The following is a 10,685-nucleotide window of genomic DNA, read 5'->3' on the forward strand; positions in this document are numbered from 1 at the left end:
CCCCAACTCACATATAAGATGAATAGAACAGTGAACAGGTAGGCTGGGCAGCCTTGGACAATGTCATTTAATCTTATTCAGATTCTCCATTGGTAAAGTGGGAATAATAACGTGCTTTTACAAGAGTGTTGTGAATATAGTAAAGACTCCATCATAGCACTGGGCCATGGTGGGTCCTCAAGAGGTACCATGGTTATAATTTTGCTTATCTTAGAGGTCACCAGCAGGGGCTAGTGCCCCTAGAAAAGAGTCCCTTGGAAAACAGCAGAAGTCTTTAGATCGGAGCCAGTGTCAGAGCCTGGAGGCTGGGCCAAAGCGGGAGACACCAGTGGGTTATGAGCCAGAAAATGTAGGACCAAGGAACCATCAGAATCCAGGCCAGGCCCAGCACCCAAAGGTGTGAGGCAGGGTGCCCAGGCAGGGCACAGCACCTGCTAGGAGACTCATCCCTCAGGACTAGAGTTGCTGCTCCACACACCCCGCTATGCGGCTGTGCCTTCCACAGCCTTGGTTTCCTGCAGTCTCCCTGATGGGTTTGCAGGCCCCATTCACCAATGCAGGCTGCCAGGCGGTGCTCTGCAGGGGCCTAGAAGTAGTGAAGCAACATCCTGGGACAACAGCTGTCAACATGGGACAAGGTCACAGGACAAAGCCTAGGAGCACAAACAGCATTCCTTTAGGGAAAGAAGAACTTTTTGTCTTTCTCACGTTGGAAGCCAGTATCTGTGGGGTTTCAGTCATGCCATGTAGCCTGGGACAAAGTCATCTAATCTTACTCAGTTTCTTGATGTTCCCTCACAGGTGGCCTGGGGGGACACCAAGAACTCTGTACCATTCAGGGACAGTGATGGGATTCATCTATCCAGTCCCTCCTTTCAACAAGAAATTCCCCCTGGGGAATCAGCTCTTTGGGGCTTTCTGTCGTGGTTTCCCAACAAAACCATGACAAAAGCAACTGCTGAACAAATCACATACTGTTCCGCCTTGGTATGCTAACTTGCATCACTGTTCAGCCTGGAATGTCCTCTCTACCCTTCAGAATCCCATATAGAAGGCCCAGCTCCGATCCCAATTCAACCCCAGGAAGCCCTCCAAAATCTCTGTAGACCACAGCAATTGTCCCTTCCTCAAAACACATGGTCATACTGCCATTTTTCTTCCTGGGTCACTCTTACTCTGTTGCGTTGTTTGTCGGCCTCGGTCCTTGTTATTTTAATTTTTTTCTTCAAAAATGTTGGTTTCCTCCACCTTTCTCATTTCTTGTTTCTGACCAATCACCAAAGCCCACTGGTTGTACCTCTCAAAGATCTCTCAAATCCACCAAGTCCTCTCCACCTTTCAGGACCGTTTCCTAGTTCCAGCCACCACCACTGCCACAGCCTCCTAACTGGCTTCCCTGGATACGGTCCTGCCCGCTTCCACCCAGTGTCTGCCCCGAGGCCAGCTGACTCTTTTTAACCTGCAAATCTTTGCTTCAAGCCCTTTATCCCACTGGACTTGAGCTACAACATATACTCCCCTGCAGGCCTTTCAAAATCTTACCCACTGGTCTCTGCCAACCTTTCCATCTCGTTTCTCAACATTCCCCACCTGCTCCACTACCATCACCAAGGCCTGTCACACTCTGGCCAACAGGAGGGCCTCTCAGCACCTCACACACCTACGTGCACGAGCACCTGCACCTGGAGTACGCGTCCTTCCCCACCCCGCCCCCACACAGTGCGGATGTGGCCCACATGTCCTTGGTCCTCAGGTCTCCACTCTAATGTTATCTCACCCCCTAGGCCTTGACATACCCAGAGTACCCTGTCCCCTCCCCACCACTGCAGTTCCCACTCCTTTTTGTAGTTGCCTGTTTACTTGCCTCTATCCACCTAGACTGCATGTAATTTCAGAGCAGGAACTATATCCGCACAGTGGACTGTTGTATCCCAGTGTCTGCCTCTAGCAGATGCATAAGAAATAATTTTTGACTGACTGAATGTAAAAAAGAATAAATCTATACATCCAAATCCTCAAGGGCAGTACCTTTGAGGATTTGAGTGCTTCTCTGTATCTCCCTATAGTGCCTAACTCAGGGCCCTGTGGATTCTAGGTGCAAAGGAAGTGATTATTTGCTGTTAGCACAAAAGCCTCATTATTTTAACAGCATGCTCCTCTATTTCTTGAAGTTTCCCTGTGTTCAGACTGAAGGCTTTTGAACTGTGTGCTGGCGGGAAAGTGGCTGGCACCACAGTGACCTAGATCTGCCTCAAAGGGTGCTGGCAAAGCTGGGTCCCCAATCAGGGCTGGGAGACCTACAGAATTCAAGACTGTTGAATTTGGGGTGTTTGGGTCTGACACTGGCTCTGATCTATGTGACATTTAGTAGAACCTGAAAGGGCCACTTATCCAGGAGTAGCAGGAAAACCAGGAACTCAAGTTCCAGTCCTGGTCCCTTCACCACCCAGCTACATGACTGTGGGCAAATCATTTAGCCTCTCTGGAGTTCATTTTCCTCATCAGCTTTTCTTCATTAGCAACGTACGGTAAAGGGGAAGGATCGATCATTTATCTTCACTTACAACGCTGAGTTATTATTCTAGGAAAAAACATGTCACCACATTTCCACCAGAGGGAAAGAAGAATTGAACTGTTTTCAATCTAAAAATCAGGACAGTTAACTCCTTAGAAGTGAGTTACATGTTTTATAATAATAATCTCATACATTATATGGGGCATTAAAATTTGTGGTGAGTTTTCATATTTTTTATTCTTTTAATTACTGTGGTAGAAGCAATTATATGGGTATGCCAATATCCATTCTCCCCCTCTTCCCTATCAAGTTTATTAGAAATGGCAATATGCCCAGTTAAAAACTACATTCCCCAGCCTCCCTTGCAGCTAGATGTGACCATGTGACTAAGCTCTAGCCAATAAGATAGAAGCAAAAGTGTCATGTGTGGCATTCAGGAAGCCTCCCTCAAGGGAGAACAATACATACTTTTCCCTCTTCATCCTTTCTGTTGGCCAAATGAGAATAAGATATGTGAAACCTGGGCAGCTGTACTGGACCATGAGGTGATATGCCAAGAATGGTGATGCAGCAAGAAAGAGTGGGCAAGGGTCCCCAACACCAGGAGCCACCATCTCAGTCCTGGGCTATCCTTTTGGGCTTCTTTGGCATAAGAGAGAAATCGCTTCTATCCTGTTAAACTAATATTATTTTTGTTTTCCTGTCACATGTAACTAAATCTAATCCCTAACTGACAAAACAATCATCTGCTTTATGCAAGACCCTGTGCTAGGTGCTGCAAGGGAGGCAAAGATATATAGGATTCAGATACACAAAGACTTAGGCAACAAGGTTCTATCTAGGGTTGAAGGAAGCGTGATGAAGAGTTTGGCTAAACAGGGAAGAGGAGTTATGGGACACGCAACAAGGGAATAAATATGATGGAAAGGAGCTTGAATGCCAGGCTAATGAGGCTGGACTTCTTTCTGTCGCAGACAAACAGAGCAGATAACCTTGCCCCCAATGTGCAAATGAAGAAGCCCAGCCTCAGCATGTTATAGGACTTCCCCAAGGTCACCCAGACACATAGTGGCAGAACCAATCTCAATTCTCCTGACACTAGGTCCAGTGCCATTGGGCAATTCTGCACTGCTTTTGAAAGAGTCTGGAGCAGAAAGAGTAGGAATGGAGGACTTGCACTTTGACACAGGCAGGGAATGGTACCCCACCTCCCATCACACCCCCATACCTCCAAGAGGAGGCTTTGGGGGTTTTCAGAATCCTAGGATCTAGATCTGCCTTTAACTCAGAGGACTTCTCCTGGGCCCCTGCTCAGCCACCCCCACCAGGCTGGAACAGCCAGGGTGCTATTTTACTATTAATTTGTCGTAAGTGCCAATGTGTCAGGCACAGTGCTGGGTGATTTACACACTTTATCTAATGTACTGCCCTCAATAGCCTAAAAAAGGGGGAATATACCCATGTTTTGCAGGTGACGATGAAGAAACTGAGGGTCTAGGAGATGAAGGCACCTACCCAAGGTCAGTGAGTTGATGGCAAAGTTGAGGTACAAAGCCCTGTTTGTTCAACTCCAAAGACAAGTTCTTAGCACCACATTCTAACATCGTCCCGGCCCCTGCCAAAGCATAGAACAGTCTCCTGTCCCTGCTCAGGCTCCAAGGACTTACCTAGTTTGATGGGCTGATGAGTGCTGGGGACCTCCTGCCAGTTTCCAGCTGTGCACGTTCTGGAATCACATCCCCCACACCCTGTCCATGACCCCACATGGGTCCTCAGACACCCGACTTCTGTGGCCTCAGGCCTCCCAGGACTCTTAGTCTTGGCTGGTCAGGGGGCAGGGGTGTCAAAGTCCTCCCAGTCTAGGTTCCAGAGTTCACAGATTCCAGTAGGCTGTTTCATGGGATCTGGGACATTTTGTTCTTTGTGTCCTGCCTGTGGCTGTCATGGTTAGAATGCATTTGTGATTCGAGCTGACATTCTTTCAGGAAACAACTGGTCATCAGAACTGAATCTGCTCTTGTTGCCAACATTTGGAAAGTTAAGTTTCATTTCATCGGTCATCCAGACTATATCTTTTTAATAATGCGGTATGTTCCGTGTTCCAATGTGAACCACATAGTCCCCCAAGCTGACCATCCGCTTTCTTCTGGAACTCCCACAGAACACACCCTGAGCTGCAGGCTGCAGTGCTGAAGGCAACAGATGGACCTCAGCCTCTCTGCATTCATTGCCCAACTCCGAGGGGCCAAGCCCTTTGCCAGTCTTTGCTCTGGGTCGTCACCAGTCCCCACCATTTCTGTCTGGCACAGCCTTCCTTCCCATTGGCCAGACTCCCTCTATTCCTTTTCAAGCTCAGCCTGAGTCTCTCACCCTACATTCTCTCCCCTAATCAGGCTGAAGTTGGAACCCAATTTTATTACAACTGACTATATTAGGCTTAGCCGAAGCTCTAGCAGATTTTAATAGTTTTTGATCCATTTCCCTGTAAACACTGTAATCAACATTCTCATTCTCAGATGCACTACTTAAAGCCTCCGAAGATCGGACACAAAAGAGTCATCTAAATTTGTTTATGACAAAGTTTTCTGAAGATACAAGCAGATTCTGTCAGCTATAGAAGCCCATACAATTCTTACAGACACTTTCATGCATTGTAGCGTGGTCAAAATATCTAACCAGAGCTTGTCTCTACACTTTATAAACATTCTTATAAACAGTTCTTATTCGATCTTCATAACCCATAACCTGTCACCCCTACGTGACAGTCAGTTAAACCATTGGAGCCGCATGATTAACGAAGGCTTCTTCATTGGCTGCCACAATCTCGTGAATATCACGAACATATATAGCATATATCATGTGCATATATAGCAACACTTTGGGTTTATACATCTTCCTAGGAAGAACCAGCAGTTGGCGGGTGTGAAAGGATGATGAAGCCCTATATATCACTGTACACGTGCAGGCTGTTCTTTCAGATAGGCAGCAAAGGACAGTGGGAAAAGTCAGGCTGGGCTCCAGATCCAGGCCTACCTCTTAATAGTCACGTGATCTCTATTAGGTCATTTGCACTCTCTGTACCTCAGATTTTTCATCTGTAAAGTGGACATTATAATAATGCCTGCCCTACTGCAAAATTCAGCTGAGATCATGGATGTGAAAGCCCTTTGCAGGCCATAAAGCAACACCCAAACGTCAGCCATTATTTTTTCCCATACATGGACTCTTAATTTCCACAACACCCCGGGATAGATAGATATCATACCCCCTTTCACAGATGTGGAGGCTCAAGTGAGTAAGCCCTTGAGGACCTGCGGTGCAAACTCAAGTCTCCCCATCCAGCACTCTTCCCCTCTGTGCTAGGGCACAGTCCATGGCTCTCATCTCTGAACACAGCTGTGTCGTCTGCCTACACTGAGCATCATATCACAGAGCCCTTGGGCGTACGTCTGGGGTCAAATCAGTTGTCAAAAGCCATACACTGGGAAGAGAGGGATGGAGGAAACCCATCCAAGCCCCCAAGGTCTCCACTGGCCTTGAACCCACCCTACTCCCAGCAGCCTAAGTCCTTTCAACAAGAGCATGTTTGCCACGTACCTTGTGAGCACCTGCCACCAACAGCTCTGGGTTGAGCAAGCACTGGGGGAAGCAGCCAGGACTCAACAGCACTGCCCTGAAGAGGTTTTTCATCTGGCTGCGGCAAGGACTCAGAGACACAGGTAAGCAGCAGTCAAACACAGAGCAGCACATGGTACGGTGCCGGACAAGTCACAAGGCCAGAGGGACATTCCAGGTGCTCTGCGTGGAGACGCTGGCATGTCTGAAGCTCCCCGTGGCCCCACGAGGCCCAAGAGTCTCCTCAGCTTGGGGAGACACCAAATCTGCATTATCACCCCTCCTCCCTCAACCCCGCTTTGAAGGTCCCTCTCTCAGCCCTGTCCCTTCCTGTCCCCAAAGCTACCTTGTCTCCCGTCCCCTCTAACCCAGTGTTGTCCAATAGAGATAGCATGTGAGCCACATTTATCATTTGAAATGTTCTAGCACACACATTAAAAGAAGGTGAAATTAATTTTAATAATATATTTAATTTAACCCAATACACCCTAAATTTTATTGTTTCATCATGTAATCAATATAAAAAAAGATTGAAAATTTTACGTTCTTCATACTAGGCCCTCAAAGTCTGGCGTGTGTTTTACACTTAGAGCATATCTCAACTCAGATGAGCCACGCTCAAGTGCCTGCAGCCACCGTGGCTCCTGGTCACTATTAGACGGTGCAGCTATAACCCAGTGGTTGCTTCTCTCCACCCTGTGCCTTCAGCCCACCCCTCTCCCCCGACTCTAGCCACCCCTCTCCAGGGTCTGCTTGTCTCTTGCCCACACTCAAGCAATAGCCTTTGAACCGGCTCCTGCTCTTCCTTTTCCAATCCATCCTCCACCCTGCTGGCCAAGCCTCCCCTAAAAAGCAACTGTGACTCCCAGTGACTCTTTGTTGCCCATGGAATTCAGGCCCTTCTCAACTGGCCCTGATGGACCCTACAAGTATCTCTGTCCATCCACCAGCCACACCCCGCACCCCCATGATTGCCTATGGTTCCCGGAGCCCTCCCGGGCTTCTCTCCTCCCAGCCTGTGCTCATCTGGCCCCTCTGCATGGAACACTCATGTCTTTGTTTGCCAGAATCCTGTGCACCCCATGATGCCCTGCCCAGCAGCCACCTTGTCCAGGACCTCCTTCCCCCATCGTCTGATTTGAAATTGACTGTGCCTTCCTCAGAGTTCCCAAAGCAGTTCATTGGTCCCCTCTGGACCTTGTTTCTTCTATACATCAAGTGGGCAGATGATCTCTGGGTCTTTCAGAAAGCCCTCCCTAACTCGGTCACATCTCTTTCTGTCTCACAGATGATTTTTTTAACAGTCCCATTGGCCTCCCTCACTGGTCTACAGACTCCACAAGGTCAGACATGGGACACATTCACTGCTACATCCTCCAGGCCTAGTCCGGATCCTTCCCAGGGTCGTTGTGCAAAATTAAGTTCTGCCGAAACGAGCAGACATAAACAGAGCAGACAGGCAACATGAGGGACTCATCGTCTGGCCCAAGGGGCCCACGAAAGAGTGTCCAGGGAGGCTGGACCATGTCCTGGAGAGGGACGGCCTAGGCCCTCATGGAGAGGGAAGGAGCTCAAAGAGAAACCCATCGACATACTGTGAACCAAACTGAGAGAAACACTGTTTAGCAAAGAAACACAATTAATGAAATTTCTGAGTGCAGCAGCGAAGTCAGGGCGCACACACATCCCCTTCTGCAAGAGAATGGGAAGGTGGAGCCACCGCCCCCTCCCCACATCCCCATCCCGCGTGTCCTTCCTGCCATGGGCCTTGGCCATGGGTGGGACCTGGGCTCCCTGGGGCAAAGTGGCTGCTTTTCCAGCACTTGAATTTGAGTGAAAACCCGTGAGCCCCTTCCTTCCTCACTGTGTGGGGGTAAAGAAGCCTGTTGGAGTTTGGAGACGTCTGCCCTCTTCTGGGAAGGCATCCTAATCCCAGAGCAAAGCGGATGCTCCTGCCGGGATCTGCTAGAAGAGCTGAGCAGAGGACAGCAACAAGCCCAGGCTTTTCTCTGAACGGAGCAGCCCTTACCTGATCTGGAAGCACAAGGGAACATCCATAGAGAGTTTCTTTATGTCGATGCCTCTCTCTTTTTGTATACTCTATTTAGAGAAAGGAAGTGCTTTGGCATTTAGAGATAAATTTTATGTAAGAGTTCGTTGCTGCTGCTAATCTCTCAAACAATAAAAGTAAACTCAAATGTCAGTAACACCACTAAATAGCTTTAAAATATATCCTAGGCCCCTTTCAGTCATCACATTTTTTAAATTTCTGGAAGAATCCTTGTCATAATCTGATGCTTGACAAAATGTTTTCCAACCTTCCATGCCCAACCTCCCCATAGGGATTTGAAGGTGCATTTGATTGCAACAACCTTGGGTGACACTAACTCACCGTGTGGCCTTGGGCCAGTCCCTACCCGGTCCCTCTGGGTCTCACCAGCTGAATGCAGGACCTCTAAGGTTCTCTCCCGCCGTGGAGTCCCTTTCAGCTCCATGAGTCCATAACTAGTGATCCCGTTAGGAAACAATCCAGCTTCTAGAATTTTAGGTCTTCAGGGCACACATCCACTTCTGGCTGAACTGTTCCTAAACTGCTGCTGACACAGAGGTTCCAAACTGTCAGGCTTCAGTAATGGCTCCAAGGAATTTAATGTTTTCTCCTGCCCCAAGTGAATGCTGGAGCTCCAAGGGCCCTGGACAGGAAATTGACCTTCTACCTTCTTCCTGCTTTCCCTTCTAGTGGCCTCCAGGCCTGTTGTCTCTGGACCTGTCCCCAAACCCCTCCCACACTGTCATCACCACCCTGAGGGGCCAGGCCCACGGTTGTCCTCCCCGCCTGGCCTTGCTCCAGCCCTTCCCCTGCCTGCTGCGAAGCTCTTCGTAGGAAGCTGCTCTCAGGTAGGGAGCAGCCACGCTCAGCACAAGGCTTCCAAAAGAATTTAATTTGTTATAGCAGAACAAAAATCAATTAAGTCCCCAAAGAACTTAATTTTAAACAGTAGAACTTGAGACATCAAAGATGAATGGAGAGGGAAATGTTTTAAGGCACAGAAGGCTTCCAACACCAATTTTTGGATTTGGGTGTGTCCCTCCTTTTTTTTCATCATGTGGTCTTGGGGCATGTATTTAACCGCTCTGAAATTCAATTTCTGTGACTGTAACATGGCTGTGGAGCCACGGACCTACTCCCACGAGATAGTGTGAAAGTGCCGACCGTGACGCCCCGCCCAGGCGCGTGTCCCTGCCCCCAGCCAGCACCCCGCCTCCTCCACCAGGGTGTCTGCAGTCCCCACTCTCCGTGTTCTCCGTCCCGGCTCTGAAACCCAGAGCCCTGCTGAGACGAAGGGGGGACACATGCAGGCAGCCTTCCCTTCCAACCTTCCCCACGCTGCGTCCCCTCCCCACCTCCCAACTCACCACAGGGATTCCAAATGTTGTTTTGTGCATGTGGATTTTTCCCCCCAGGAAAACACTCCAAATTTCTGGAATCCACAGGCTGAATTTCACCACAGGGTTTCTGACACTGCCTGTAGCAGGACAACAGGACACGGCCAGGGCAGCAAGGAGGAGGGTCTGTGTGGAGCTTTTCTACGTCAAGGATCAAATTAGGCCCATGGGTCCTGCTTTTTGTTTTCTTTTAACCTACACAAAGGTGTAGCCCTTCTGATAATACTCACAGCATCCCTCAGCCTCCTAGAGGACTGGGCAGCATGATGACAGCTCCTATTTTACAGCCAGGCAGTGCTTGGAACAGGGCTATTTCCACACACAGAGGCCAGTCAGAAGACAGTCTGCCAGCCTTCAGAAGAGTAGACACGCTTATTTATTTAAATGTAGTCATTTCTGGTCATTTCCAAAAATTAATATGTTATAAAGCCATAGCTTCCTGCAAATTATTCTAGATATTCCTAGTTACCATTAGGCTCCTATGATAACATTTGTTCCTGAATAAGTTTGGGGATTTTTCTAGATGCTAACATAGAAAAAAGAGTGAACAAAACAAAGCCAATTCATAGGCTACTAGGACATTATAAAGAGAGGCACCAACACGTTTATTAAGCCCCAGTCTGACAAATTAAGTAAGGCATCTATGTGACAAGGTCACACATTGGTCAGAGTTGGCTTAGAACCCAATTCTTCTAATCCAGCTCTTGGATGGTTGAGAATGAAATGGCAATAAAATCACACAAACTAAAACATAACTACAAGTCAACAAATAAAAGTCAGCTTCAAAACTGCTTAAAAACCAAATGTCAATTTAAATCCAATTAACAAACAAACACATGGAACTTAAATGAGAAAAAGCACAAATGCAAAATGCGAATTTCAGACAGGTGGAGTAAATGTTAACTGGTTTTTACTATCAGATCTAGAGATCGCAGTGGTTTATAATTCTGAGGTGGAAGTGATTCTATAGTGGGAAAACAAAAGTCAGAGGCAAAAAAAAAAAATAACAAAATTCTGGGTTTTGTGTTTGATGCAAATTGAAGTCAGAAGTTAGAGCTGTAGCCTCATTTTTGGTGAAAATGACCGAGAAGAATCCGTAGAGAAAGAA

The 10,685-nt window shown here is 47.9% G+C and overlaps 1 protein-coding gene across 1 annotated transcript in view; it reads right to left on the bottom strand.

Moving 5' to 3' along the window:
• The window catches only part of LOC123622663 (aromatase), a 117,764-nt gene extending 108,107 nt beyond the window's left edge, over positions 1-9,657 (bottom strand). The window contains exon 1 of the mRNA XM_045529209.1: positions 9,548-9,657. The gene's annotated coding sequence lies outside the window, so the exon portion shown is untranslated. The remainder of the gene's footprint in view (positions 1-9,547) is intronic.
• Between the last annotated feature and the right edge of the window lie 1,028 nt (positions 9,658-10,685).

The sequence above is a fragment of the Lemur catta genome, chromosome 1 (assembly GCF_020740605.2).
Source record: "Lemur catta isolate mLemCat1 chromosome 1, mLemCat1.pri, whole genome shotgun sequence".
NCBI lineage: Eukaryota > Metazoa > Chordata > Mammalia > Primates > Lemuridae > Lemur > Lemur catta.